The 15,476-nt window shown below is 36.8% G+C and overlaps 1 protein-coding gene across 5 annotated transcripts in view; it reads right to left on the bottom strand.

Moving 5' to 3' along the window:
• Positions 1–15,476, bottom strand: part of LOC149416434 (uncharacterized) — a 183,413-nt gene that overhangs the window by 154,250 nt on the left and 13,687 nt on the right. The window lies entirely within an intron of this gene.

Genomic DNA, 15,476 nt, shown 5'->3' with positions numbered 1-15,476 from the left:
TGGTTTTCGGCGTTTAGTTTTGGTGTAGCCATCTAGTAACGGATACCAAGAACGATTAAGCTGCCCCACGTCATCTATATTAATATTAATGAGGTTTTGTGGATATCAATCTCTGTAATTTGTCATGCTCGATGCGTTTCGGGTCTTCCCAGGACGTCAGGATCAAATCCCAAGTAACGGCCGACATCAATAATCAAGGGCAGGTTGTTCGCAGAATTTAAACAATTCGTCAAATATCAAGTTCGGTTAAAGTTCTATTCAAGTTCTGTCGCTATATCATTATGGGCCAGATGCTTCACGTAACTGAAATAATAACAGAACGTGAAAATAAACTTTAATGAATTGTTCAAAATCTGTGAAACAACGCATAATCATAATTGCCCGGAAATATTGCCGATTTGTCCAGATGGTCGAGTTTACGTTATGGGTTTTTTTTTTCCTTCACTTTTCTTTCATGTCGTGGAAGATACTACCAGTATCGCCCTGGTGTAAGACCACCATTAAGAATTGAAACGTTGCTCCAAATGGCTTTAGCCGTGTTTAGTGACTAGATCTGAGTAGCCAGGTACTTCCCCACCTTCCTCTTTCCCTTCCCCACTTACCTTCAGCCTCACAACATCCCCCAATTGGGGATGCCATAGTCTCACTGGCTCCAGACGGGAGCAGTTGGGACTCTTGTGAGGTATTCACTATAAAAAAAAAAAACCTTCTGAAACAATGATATGCCAATGATACAATATACTGGTCATACCATCGTTCAACAGTTAGCAGTCAAGCAATTAAATCAAACGAATGGAATATTTTTATATTTAATTTAATAAAACATTTGACAGGTCCGTGACAAACCAGTTTTTTCAAATGACCGTCAATTGAGCGGCTATTGAAAAACTTGTAATGCTAGTTGGAAAATTACGTAATAATACGATTAGTTTGCCGATTATCTACATGTACATCGCATTTATATAATACTCTAGGATCATTCACAAGAGTTGTAGATACTGTCTGTAACGCCCTTGTAAAAGATGAATATTATTCAGGCTTCAATAAAACGTTCCTTCCTTCTAAGAAGCACAAAAAAAAAATAACCTACATCACATCTAATAATCAAGTCGCTATCCGCGTACGTCTGTTTGTGCGCTTAGTTCTTCTAAACTACGCAACGGATTTTGATAGGGTTTTCACCATCATTTAGAGAATTTCTTCTAGAAGGTTTACATATATAAAACATGCATATTGTATTTAGCGAAAGTAGAGAAAAGTCGATGTTTTATAATCAAGTCGTAAAAATACTTTTTCGAGGACTACATGGCTAACGCTGGCTAAACCTTACGAGATGCATCAAAATAATGTACTATGGAATTGTATATCGAAAAAAGGCCTACAGAAAATTCCTTAATGATATATGTCTATCTCTTAAGGATAACCCCTAGCAACGCCGGGTAAACGTCAGCTAGTATATTATAAAAGAAGTGTTTCTGCTATCGTGGTACGAGAACACGCCGTCAGATGGAATGCAGGAAAACACTTCTTCTTCTTGACAAATAAATTTATTAATTCACAATATAATTGCAGAGGATCTTATTTTCCTCTGCTAAAACTTAAACTGAAAGAAATAAAGGTCTAGTTTCCTCTATTCTTCAGTTTTCCCTAGGTTTACATAAACCTAGTAATTATCTCACGGCTGACTGCCTAGGTACGCATGTACCTACCAGTTATAGCAACACTCGCTCCTCCGTAGGTACGTCTGTACCTACCCGTTATAGCAATACTCTAATACTGTCCTTTTTCTGGGAGGTATCTGTATTTAAACTAAATTCTGAAGGACGTTTTACAAAAATAAAGATGTTCCACCCGCTCGTTGGCAAACAACATTCTTAACATAAAATAAAATGCACTAAACTATTCTTAATGATACAAACGTGACTTAAACAATACAAATATTTTAAAGGGATTATTTTAAGGGACATGAAACTTTATTTGGGGTTTTTATTACTATGGGACAGGGGTGGGAAAGGTATTGGCAAATATTTTTAGGCATAATGGTTTAACTAGGGTGATCATAAAATATAAAGCGAACAGCCCTATTTGAAAGCTGCCGCTGCTTGCAGTAAAATGTCACTAATTCTTAAATCATAAATGATACAAACAAGGCAATATGTTTATAAAAATACCAGGCCAATGAATTGTTTTATTGTAGGGTCGAATCTGCAAATGTGGGAAGCTACACTATCTTTAAAAATACGAATTGTGAGAACTGGCCAGAAGGTTAAATTTTACTGAGCAATATGTAATAGTCGCATTCTGGAAGATACATACCTCCTCCCGTGAAGGTACTTCACAAAATAGGCAAAGAATGCGACTGTTATCTTTATTAGGTACCTACTGCTTGTCTACGAAAATTACCAGTTAAATTTATTAAAATATCTGAAATACAAATATTTATGCTACTCTTAAAACTAGAAATTCCGTGGAATATGTAAATCTTATGACTAAAAATTGTGTAGTAGGTAATGTCTTAAAACTAGAAATTCCGTAAAAAATGTAAATCTTATGACTAAAAATTGTGTAGTAGGTAATGTCTTAAAACTAGAAATTCCGTAAAAAATGTAAATCTTATGACTAAAAATTGTGTAGTAGGTAATGTCTTAAAACTAGAAATTCCGTAAAAAATGTATATCTTATGACTAAATGATTGTAGTAGGTAATTTCGCATTCACCTCCACCCTTAAACCCGCCTTGAGCATGTATGTATGTAATATCTTGTATTAATTTCTTCGCACTTTCTAATGAATTTACACTATCTAAATAGTCGTCCATGTAATGTTTTGTTTTTATCGCTTTGACGGCCTGGGGATACTGAGATAAAAATTGATCCGCGTTTTTATTTTTTACGAATTGCGCCGAACAAGGTGATGATTTTGCGCCAAAAATTATAAGAAGGGAAGAAACCGCGTCACGCGTCTCTCCTTTTAACGTTTTTTGTAATCTATATAAATTTTCGCTGTCAGATACTTTTAAGAAGTCTGCGGTATGATGGAATATTAATTTGAACGCAATCCATTCAATTGGATTGCCGTTAAATGTGGGAAGATCATTAACTTTGGGCCTGGTATTATATAAAGACATTGCCTTACCAATTGATTCCGCGAGACGGTCTTCAGTTATAGCAGGTGTTGGTCCCTGTAATCGGCCCTCCGACTCTGGCCACTGTTGCCCGTCGCGATGCGCTGCTAAGTTGAATGGCTGCTCTGATGTAGGCAGCTCCCAGCAGCTACTGCTTGGCTGCTGATGCTGCGTCGACTGCAGCTGAAGAGATTGCCCTACCAAGGGCTGCTGATGTGATGTTCCTCTGTGTGGGAGTAGCTCGTACCGCCCGCGCTGCTGCTGCTGCTCCAACCGCTGTCCCAAGTGCAGCGGAAGAGCCTGCTCTGTCCGAGGCTCCAATTGCGATGGGAGAGTCTGCCCTGCCAAGGGCTGCTGCTCTGATGATCCTTTTGGTGGGAGTAATGCGTACCGCCCACCCTTGTGCTGCTCCAACCGCTGTTCCAATTGCAGCGGATGAGCCTGCTCTACCCGAGGCTCCATTTGCGACGGGAGAGTTTGCCCTGCCAAGGGCTGTTGCTGTGCAGTTCTTGTGGGCGGTTGTAGTGATAACCGCCCATCATTGAGCAGTTCCTGTTGCTGCTCCATTTGAACTCGAAGAGGCTGTTCATCGTGATCTTCAAGTTCTGATGATGAACTGTGATGTGACTGGTCCACCCAGTCATTGACTCTATCCTCGAGAGTCCGTTGCGAAGTCCTTGATGCAGCTTCTAAAACGAGCGCCGCATGTTGCTCCTCTGCTTCCAATATTGACATTGCTGCAGCCATCTTTGCTTCGGAAGCAGCCATCTTTGCTTCGGCCATCTCCGTAAGTAGGCGGGCTTTTTGTCTCGTGATGTGCACCTTGGTTGCTGAAGCTTTTATTTGAGCCTCCCTCCAGCTCCTGCTGGTTCCCGCCTTGCTGCCGCAGACAGATGACGTCTTTGTGTGTTGTCCCGCTTCCATGATACTGCTGTTCCCGATGCGGCTCGAAGGACCATATGTTTCTGCTATCGTGGTACGAGAACACGCCGTCAGATGGAATGCAGGAAAACACTTCTTCTTCTTGACAAATAAATTTATTAATTCACAATATAATTGCAGAGGATCTTATTTTCCTCTGCTAAAACTTAAACTGAAAGAAATAAAGGTCTAGTTTCCTCTATTCTTCAGTTTTCCCTAGGTTTACATAAACCTAGTAATTATCTCACGGCTGACTGCCTAGGTACGCATGTACCTACCAGTTATAGCAACACTCGCTCCTCCGTAGGTACGTCTGTACCTACCCGTTATAGCAATACTCTAATACTGTCCTTTTTCTGGGAGGTATCTGTATTTAAACTAAATTCTGAAGGACGTTTTACAAAAATAAAGATGTTCCACCCGCTCGTTGGCAAACAACATTCTTAACATAAAATAAAATGCACTAAACTATTCTTAATGATACAAACGTGACTTAAACAATACAAATATTTTAAAGGGATTATTTTAAGGGACATGAAACTTTATTTGGGGTTTTTATTACTATGGGACAGGGGTGGGAAAGGTATTGGCAAATATTTTTAGGCATAATGGTTTAACTAGGGTGATCATAAAATATAAAGCGAACAGCCCTATTTGAAAGCTGCCGCTGCTTGCAGTAAAATGTCACTAATTCTTAAATCATAAATGATACAAACAAGGCAATATGTTTATAAAAATACCAGGCCAATGAATTGTTTTATTGTAGGGTCGAATCTGCAAATGTGGGAAGCTACACTATCTTTAAAAATACGAATTGTGAGAACTGGCCAGAAGGTTAAATTTTACTGAGCAATATGTAATAGTCGCATTCTGGAAGATACAAGAAGTGTTCAATAGATAAATGATATGGTACGATCAAGTGAGTTATATGGTGTGGTAGCCCGCTATCCCCCATCCATGAAGAAGGTTCCCTATTCAACCTGAAGGGTGTACTTTTGAAGATATAAGGGCTGGAAGTTTCTAGAACATTCCAGAACATCCAGGAACATTCTGGAATGCTGTAGAATGTTCGGGAATGATCTGGAATGTTCCCTGAGCGAAGTCGGATACCGTAGCTATCATATAAATAAAAATTACTGTTTCTTTGTTTGTCACCTATAGAATCAAAAACTGCCGGACTGTTTTCGCTAAAAATATAAAAGTTTATTTTTATAAGTGTCAATAGTGTTTAGACAGTGGTTCGAAGGTAGAAAAAGTGGTTGAATTAAAAACGATATAATGTAAAGTTTCAACAGCAACAATGTGGCTACTAGATTAATTGAATGGTAGGCAAAGTCGAGAACGCCCGAGGAACACTCTTGTTACAATAATGGTAATAAGTGTCTATACAATAATGGTATTTAATTATCAGTTTTTAGGTACTTCCATACAGGGCCTCCTGTATGGAAGCTAATGTAAAAAAAGCTAGTAGTACTAGTACAATCAATTGTCTTCCACAGCAAACAGTCAATAAAGATATCCCAATATATTGAAGGTGGGTTATTCCTACTGTATCTCCTAGTAGTAATATTACAAATAATTGTCTTGTAAAGCAAACAGTCAACAAAGATATCACAATATATTGAAGGTGGGTGTTCCTACTGTATCTCCTAGTAGTACTATTACAAACAATTGTCTTCTACAGCAAACAGTGAACAAAGATCTCCCAATATATTGAAGGTGGGTTATTCCTACTGTATCTCCTAGTGACCGCTCCAACCCGGCCAACTACCGCCGGTACTAGTAGTAATATTACAAACAATTGTCTTTTACAGCAAACAGTCAACAAAGATCTCCCAACATATTAAAGGTGGGTTATTCCTACTGTATCTCCTAGTAGTACTATTACAAACAATTGTCTTTTACAGCAAACACTCAACAAAGATCTCCCAATATATTGAAGGTGGGTTATTCCTATTATATCTCCCCCCACCCCACATTTGGGCAAGGACGTTCCTTGACATTGCAGTCTAGACAGGTAGGTGAACTTTCGCCCAATGACTGGCTAAGCCGATAAACGGAATGATATGATTTCGTATTATAAATTCTCCCAGGGGCAATTACCAAATCGAGCACAGGCCAGGCTTGACTCAAAATTCGCCTAGGGCAGATGAAAAGAATATTTTTCAAGAATTAACCCTTTCATCCCCAGTGTTAATTCAAATTAACACGAACTTTGTGATTTTTTTTACCGTAACGGTAGCGATTTAGAAAAGCCATGTTTTTGTTTTCTTATAGCTTGTAATCTTTTATGTTGCGTCTATTTTTTTCGCTCACTTAAAATCCTTATTTCCGCCACAAAAACGATAAATATTCTAACATCTGCTGATTGTGAGTTTCATCGAATTTCATCCGTCATTGATTACTTCATTTAAGGTGAGATATCAATATTTTCTACTCGAATTACAAATATTTTAACGCATAAAGATATGTTCTATTATAATAACATCAGTACAATTCACTGTTCACAGTCATTTGCAAGAAAATCGTAAATGAATTTTAATGTTCATTGAAATTAACACTGGACATATTTTCGACTAGTATGGCGAATTTTATTATTATCCTAGATTTTTTCTTTATTTCTGAATGAATTTTAGTTAAAATGTTACTTGTTTCAAGCCTTAGAGATTATCACTACATTGTAAATGTGCATTTTTGACATGAAACAGTTATTTGTATTATTTTTGTACTGTTTATTTTACCTTACTATATAAAAATTACCGTCTGACGTCCAATAATAAGCCAAATTAACATAGAATAATTTAAAAAAATTAAATACTAATAATTTTCACATCATTTTCTGAAGTATTATCATATTTTATATATGTGGAAACAATAATGCGGGTGTGAAAGGGTTAAGGCGAAGCTTAATGCTAAATCACTAATTTGATTAATCTTTATAACCAATTGGTGTACATTATGAATACCAAAAAATATGCTTTAGATAAATTGAAGGTTTTACTGTCGTTTCGCTTGAGTATAATACAAATAAAATAAATAAATTACTCAATAAAACGTTTAAATGTTAACTCCTAAAAAAAACATCTTTTCAATAGAAATGTATGAACGTGTAAAGGAAACAACGTTTAAAAAATACAGTATTATAGCTAAGATTATCTGTGACAGTTTCACTTGATTAACTTTTTTTGCTTTCTTATAAAATTATTAACAAAATAAATAAAAACCAGTTTTGTGTTTGAAATCGAACTTTTCTAGACTCCGTTTGTCAAGCGATTTTAATGCCTATTACCTACAATATAAGGTATACGAAGAATATACATATATTTGACTTGTAGCTTCCTCTTAAGAAGCTACAATATGCTGTACGAGATTACCAACTGCTCGCAATCATCTCCGCAAGGACAAAAATGAGTATTGCTAATTTATTAAGAACCAAGCAAGGAGTGTATGTCAAGGCCAAGACCTAGTTGTATAGCGCTCCTTCCATTCTGTCTCCCACTGGGGAGAAACAATCTGATGGTATTATAGTCCGTTGCCTTGATTGACATATTAGGTACCTATAGACTTGTATGTATGAGACGACGTATGAATGTAATTGAAGCAAAGAGTGTGCCAGTTGTTTGGCTTCTATATTTTCTGTCCAGCCCTGCGAAGAAACGGCGAAAAGTTACAAATTCGCATCTATTTACGCAACATTTAAAACCGCGTGACGTATTTTTTAATACCTGTCACACGACATTATTAAAAACACGGCATAAAAACAATGATACGTCACCACCTAAATCACCCACGCCGCTCGATAAATCTCAATTGTGCCCCTGACATTGTCTGTTCTACGGGTAACTGACCCCACACAACTCAACACGAGCCGAAATTCGTTTATTTTTAAATACGAACAGAGTGAAAGAGAGATCGCGCTAAGCGCACAGAGGATCGGAAATTTTCAAAAGCTGGTCAAAAATAATATGAATTTTATATAAGCAAAAAATTATTACTTTACAATTTTAACTAAACGTAACTTTGTCTTTGCACACACACTTGTTTCACTCACATTCATACATCGTCTCAAACATACTCTCCGGATATTAGGACTCTTAAAAGGGCCCAACCTCAATTATTTTATTTATTTATTACATTTGTTTACAGACTATTTATTATCCAACTAGCTGTACCCCGCCACGCGTTGCAGTGGCTCAGTTTGTCTGGGCGGATAGAGAAACAATAGCGTGTATTATTTTACGTCCAACAGATTAAAAAAAAAACGTGCTTTTACATGTCACAGGTGACACCTTTATAATATAGGTATATGAAAACACGCACGTATTCGAATGCAATTAATTATTCTGTAATTGTAGTTTTAAGTATCTAATAAATAAATGAATCTCATTTTCTCTTCTCGTGCGCATTTTTTAGCAAAACTGATAAAGTAACTAAAACGGGAAATGATTTGTCCTAGTATTGGAATTATGGAATCTTTTATAGGTGCCTGAGAATGTCAAAATATTGAGAATAAATAAGGGAAATTAACCAACACAGGCAAAATACATAAGATGATCATAAAAATAAGATTGATATCTCAAAACAGTACAAAATAAAGTCGTAAAAAATATTTTTTTCGGACGCTTACATTGCTAATGCTGGCTAAACCTTATGAGATACAACAAAATAATGTACTACGGAATTGTATATCTTAAACAGGCCTACAGAAAAGTCCAGGGTGGTACATGTCTATCTCCTAAGGATAACCCCTAGCAACGCCGGGTACACTACAGCTATATATATATATATATAGTAGCATAATATATTATTCTATATTTGAAATTAAGTAATATTATTTTATTGAAAAATTGGCAGTTTTCATCTTGACAACTTCGCAATTTTTAACGAGGAACAAATACAATAATATCGTCGAGCAAGGTAATGTCAGGTTGGGTTAGGTTTAGTATAATTATGAAAGGATGGTTTAGGTTAGGTTAGTTTGTGTAAGGTTTAGATTAAGTCAGGTTAGGCTGGGTAAAATATAACAATCAACATTTTACATACATACATCTCATTCCAACTATAGTTTTCACTCTCCAATACAACGTTTACACAGTCTTGGTAACAAATACTCAAACAATATAAATGTATTTGACCATAATTTGAACTTGGCAAACTTTAAACGGAGAATGTGTGAACTATTTTTAACTAAACTATTGTTATACTTTCTTATTATCATTTTGCTTGATTTGGAGGATTTTGGCAGATTTTCTATATTTCGTCTCACTTATTTGTACTCTATGTAACTATTTGTATTTTATGTAATCTGTATTTTGTCAACACTGATTTTTTTAAATGTAATCTGTATAATTAAAAAATAACGATATACATTATTATAAGTAAAACCCCTTTGGGCGTTTAAATAAAAATAAAATAAAACACTCATTTTAGTTTTTGTTAGGTTAGGTTGTGCATGTAATGCCGCGAATACATTTCGCATGTCTCGATTTATGAGAAAGGAACGAAGCAACAGCAAAGCGGCGTTTCGCACCATTTCCCGTTGCTTCGTTCCTTTCCCACAATTTCGCAGCATTAGATTACCTTTTTTTTTTTTACAGATATTTTTGACCAGCTCTAGTGACGTTTCGACTCTACGTGCAACGAGCGGAGAGCGTCGTACAAGAACGCTATTTCTAGCAGAGGCAAGGTCGAGTAATGTTAAATGTTTTATTTTGTATTTTTCCTTATTTTTTCAGTATTTTTCTGGCAGTGTTTACAATACTTCGATGAACGCAGGTGTGATTCATATAAAAATTCGGAGAAAAAAACATCATTATGGATTAAGATGTACGTGGAAAATTACGCCTAAAAGACATTTCTTGTTTTGAATGAATGTAGAAGAACTCGGAGAACGACAACATGAACGACAACGAACGAGTCAGGTCACGTAAAGAGTCGGTATTATTGCATTTATGAGACGATGTATGACAGTGAATGAAGGAAAAAGCCTAGCATCTCTGCCATAGGTCACCCCAAGTGGCAAACTAAACCTGGTGACCTGGTTCATGGGGGGAGGTTTGCGTCTGCCCACCAGCAGCGTGGCTGCCGGATCGGGAGAAGGAGACCCTTTGACCTCTCCAACCGTGACTCTCGAATGATTGACGATCGTCACTCCTGAATCCACTGACCCTCTGGGTGAATGCATCGCTGTGTCCTATATCCCACGCGTCCAACACCAACCGTCTCGAGGAGTCACCGACTTGTTTGACTCTACGACGCCGTGGGGGTCGGGGCGTCCTACCCAAGTTCAACGCCTGCACCGGTACGAGCGTCGCATCTCGCCCACCTTGCGCGTTTGTGCATAATAATTAACGTTATTTCGGATTGCTGTAGCGAGCCTGCCAAAAATACCGGCGCACGGTGTGACGATAAAACGTAGATTTAAATTTATTAAAGCAAAACCAAGAGTCCCAACTGCTCCCAACCGTCTGGAGCCAGTGAGACTATGGCATCCCCAATCGGAGTGATTTCTTTTACAACAGCTCACACAGTACAAAGAAGGTCCTGGGGAAAAAAAAATACTCAGAGCATGTTTCATCTTTGGAGATGCTGTGTGGGCAACGTTATTTCGGATTGCTGTAGCGAGCCTGCCAAAAATACCGGCGCACGGTGTGACGATAAACCGTAGATTTAAATTTATTAAAGCAAAACCAAGAGTCCCAACTGCTCCCAACCGTCTGGAACCAGTGAGACTATGGAAACCTCAATTGGGGTGATTTTTTTTTACAACAGCTCACACAGTACATAGAAGGTCCTGGGGAAAAAAAATTACTCAGAGCATGTTTCATCTTTGGAGATGCTGTGTGGGGGGTCGTTCTAAAGGAAGTTGAGAGAGAAATCTGGTGTCAATGTGTCCAAGAGTGACGGAAGTATGAATCCATCGAGAGAGTTCCGCTGGAGGTCTTTTTTAACCAGTCTCCCCTCGATCCATGAACCCTGGCACCCCTGCTAAGTCACCAAACATAGCTAATCACTTGGGGTGACCTAATAAATGGTTCCCGGGGCGGCGGTACCCACACCCGCCTCTCAAAATGAAAATTATATTAGGGTATATTTTGAGGCTGAATTAGTGGAGGGGAAGACGTAAAAGACAAAGGTGAGGAAGTACGTACCTACCTGGCTATTCATATCTGGTCTACAAACATTGCTAAAGCCATTTCAATCAACGTTTCGATTCTAAATTGTGGTCTGTATATCGCCAGGGCAATTCTGAAATTATCTACGTCTCTGGAACTTGGTGCTAATATACTGTATTACAAAACTTACATACCTCGATTGTCTGTGGTTTGATATATTCTTGGGTAATTTTCTAAATGGCAAAATCAGAAAAAATGTTTCATTAAAATTTTTGAACGATGTTTTTTCAAGTTTACTAACGGTGTTCATCAAAAACGTCTCTCGAAAAAAATACATAATATTATCATACCAGCTGACGTGTACCCGGCGTTGCCAGGGGTTATCCTTAAGAGATAGACATATAACGTCAAGGACTTTTTTGTAGTCCTTTTTAAGATATACAATTCCATATCACATTATTTTGATGTATCTCATAAGGTTTAGCCAGCGTTAGCAATGTAAGCGCCCGAAAATATATATTTTTTACGACTTGATTACAAAACATCGAATTTTCTCTACTTTCTAAAAGTATAATATATATGTATTATATATATAACCCTTCCGGAAGAAATTTTCTAAATGATAGTGAAAACCGTATCAAAATCCGTTGCGTAGTTTAGAAGAACTAAGCGCACAAACAGGCAGACACGGGTAGCCACTTTATTTTATACAATTTAGAGATGGAAAATTGTTGGCTATGCTAAACTTGCGTTCGCCAGTATTTGAACCCTCGATCTTTGGATTCGTAATCACTCAACCACGGAGTCATATATGGATAATCGAAAGTAAAAATATTATAGAAACTAAAATCAATGACCCACATGCTACATTCTTTAAAAGGGCTGTCGAGAATAATAAATTGAATCCCCATACTTATAAGGCCTTCCCGACCAGATGCGCCAGTTCGCCTGCGGCGCAATTTGACCTGTACTTACATGGAGCGAATACCTCGTCAACATTTTGCGCAGAGGGCCACCAAGACGAAATGGTTTTTAACAGGGGTGTTCAAACATCGCAGTAAGATGACTCGCATACCTTTAAGGGTCCTACCAAACTTTAAATATTTTAAAAAAATATTTTTATTTCTTCTCACATGAGTGCTACTCGGTTGGGCAGCTTTGTGAGGCGGGTTGAGGTCTTGAAGAGGCCCGGATTGTTTGAAGGAGGAATAACAGATGCAAGTAACTCGTTCAACATACGAGCCGACTTAAGGCGAAGCTTGATGCTAAATCACTATTTTGATTAATTTTTATAACGAATTGGGGTACATTATGAATACCAAAAAATATGCTTTAGATAAATTGAAGGTTTTCTTATCGTTTCGTTTGAGTAGAATACAAATAAAATAATAAATTAATCAATAAAAAATATAAATGTAACATACTGAAAAAAAAAAAAAAATTCCAATAGAAATGTATGAACGCGCACAGAAAACAACTTTAAAAAAATACAGTGTTATAGCTAAGATTATCTGTGACAGTTTCACTTGATTAACTTTTTTGCATTCTTATAATATTATTTACAAAATAAATAAAAACCAGTTTTTTGCTTGAAATTGAACGTTTCTAGACTCCTTTTGTCAAGCGATTTTAATGCCTATTACCTACAATATAAGGTATACCAAGAATATACACATTCTTGGCTTGTAGCGTCCTCTTAAACATGCATTGAAGCCGTCATAAACTTTGAACGGGTGTTCTGTTCGTTTCCGTTGAGTTTCGCGTACGTGAAGCGCGCACAAAGGACCAATGCTGCTAGCTTCTTCGAGCAAGCCACATTGAAATACTTGTAGAACAGACTCGGCGTGTCTACATTGCGTCTCTGCATTAGAGAACGCCATCCTTGACACATAATCAAATAGCTTAATCAGGTATTTTGGGGCTCCAGCTAAGAGGTGGCTCCAAAATTCAATTAACCTAACCTAACCTAACTTTAAATAAAAACAATATATTCACAAAATTCCTTATAATAAAACATTTCAGCAAAATATAAAGCAAAAATGCTGCCTGTTTTCATGAAGCAGTAAAAAGTTAATTTGGTATTAGAATGTTTCCACAATGGTATGCATTTATTTTTTTAAATATTTAAACGGCCCCCTTCAGACACCGATTCTCGGCCCTTTACAGCTTTTGATCAAATTTTTATAAGCTTACAGGCATAACAGCAATACTGATACGCTTGACTGCTCATCACAATTTGTACAAAAGCAGAAACGGGCCGAGAATCGGCGTTTAAAGAGGACCGCAAAAATGGCAAAAAATGGCCGATTTGTCGAAGGATGGACAATTCATCAAATTTAAACCTTCATTTACGGGTTCTGTGAAAGTCGTATTAGAGTTCTGTTAATACATCATTATAGGCCAATTACTTGACAGAACTGAAATAATAACAGAACTTGAAAAGAACTTTTGCAGAGCTTGAAAATTAAGGACGGGTTGTTTCTCAGAATTTGGACAATTCATGAAATTTCAGCGTTTATTTTCTGGTTTTAAAAGTCCTATTCAAGTTATGTTATTATATCATTATAGGCTAGTTGCTTGACAGAACTTAAATAATAACAGAACTGGAAAAAATCTTACATAGAACTTGAAAAATTAACTATGAAATTTGAAGAATTGTTCAAATTCTCCGAAACAACCCGTCCTAAGAAATTTTGTCTAATTTATCTATGGTTACAACAATTTGAAGTTCTTTGAGAAACTCACTTATTGGAAACCACTGGTTTAAACGTTGATTTTGGTTTGAGAGGTTATTTAAAATATTCCTGATTTGGAGACAAACAGATGTTATATTCTTTAAAGAACGTTAATTTCCTAAAAAGGAGCAAAAAAATAGACTAAGGTTATTTTATTTTATAGACAATTATTACAAAATAAGTTTTTCGAAATCTGATGTGCCTACAGAGTATTTTTCCTCTTATTTTGAACGTCAAGCGTGCAAAATTTCATCAAGAAGTATCAAAATTGTGCTTTATGAGATGGGCAAATGGGAGGGGGTCATTTTTATGTATCTAGACCACAGGTTCCCAAACTTTTTTGCCCCGTAGACCACTTGCCGAATATTGAATTTTCCTAAAACTATTAACGTCCCATGTGATAATCATTTATTTTTTTAGTAAAAATATTCCCTTCCCTTGCCTGCCCAACAACCGGGTGGCGGTATAGTTCCTCTGTCTTTACACTGTGCAGACAGGGGCACCCTTGTGAGGTATTACACCAAATGAAAATGAAGCAGGATAAGCAACGGGAATTTCTTTCTGTAGCTGGCTCTACAGAACTGCCCTTAAGTTCTTTGTTAGCGCTTATTCCGGTCAGTTCTTCTTGTTGTTGCATTTCCATAGTAAAAAATGTCCTCAAACTTAGTTTTGAAGTCTGTGTGAAGTGCATTTAAATGTTGAACGTCATTATTACCCTGGACGTTTTTTTCCGATGTGCAATGTTTTGCAGGAATATATTAATTCTGACGAGAAAAGGAACGTAGACTCTATTTATATACCTCAATTAACAACTTTACGAAATATAAAAATACAAATATCAATTAAGTAATTTCTCAGTCTATTATATTTGTGTTAGGTCTATTGTGTCATTTGCGTAACTCCTAAATGTTGACTTGATGTAAATGGGGGTCCGCTCGTATGTACCTCCATTTGAATCTCGTGGAGCCCCAATTTTTTTTCTCGCTGACATTGACCCCAGCAAGCCGATATCGACCCCTGGTGGTCCATATAGACCACTTTGAAACCTCCAGGTTAAACTGAAAGAAATAGCTATTAAAATTATTTTTTTCCTTTTCCGAAGTCTGAAATAGTAGTTCCTTGTTTTAATTAAACTGATAAGAAATGTTTTTTAAAATAGAGAATGCAAATTAACAGGAAACGCGGGCGGCGTTTTTTTCCATACAAACGTATATCCCTATTTCCAAACTGGATTTTGACACTAGTGAAAACATTTTTTTATATAATACTGTCGTGTTACCGGCGTTGCTAGGGGTTATTCTTAAGAGATAGACATATACTATCTTGGACTTTTCTGTAGGCCTTTTTAAGATATACAATTCCGTAGTACATTATTTTGATGTATCTCATAAGGTTTAGCCAGCGTTCGCAATGTAAGCGTCCTAAAATATTTTTTTACGACTTCGAATACAAAACATCGTTTCATCTTTTTTATATAAAGATAATATAAATGTATTATATACAGGGTGTCCGGAAACTCGTAGTACAAGCGGGAAACTGGTGAATCTACATCACATTTGGAGTCGATTTTGTAGTCTATATT

This window comes from Hesperophylax consimilis, chromosome 17, assembly GCF_061612785.1.
Source record: "Hesperophylax consimilis isolate HC1 chromosome 17, BYU_Hcon_1.0, whole genome shotgun sequence".
Lineage (NCBI taxonomy): Eukaryota > Metazoa > Arthropoda > Insecta > Trichoptera > Limnephilidae > Hesperophylax > Hesperophylax consimilis.
The sequence above is the reverse complement of the archived record's forward strand: the minus strand, read 5'-3'. Positions and strand labels throughout refer to the sequence as shown.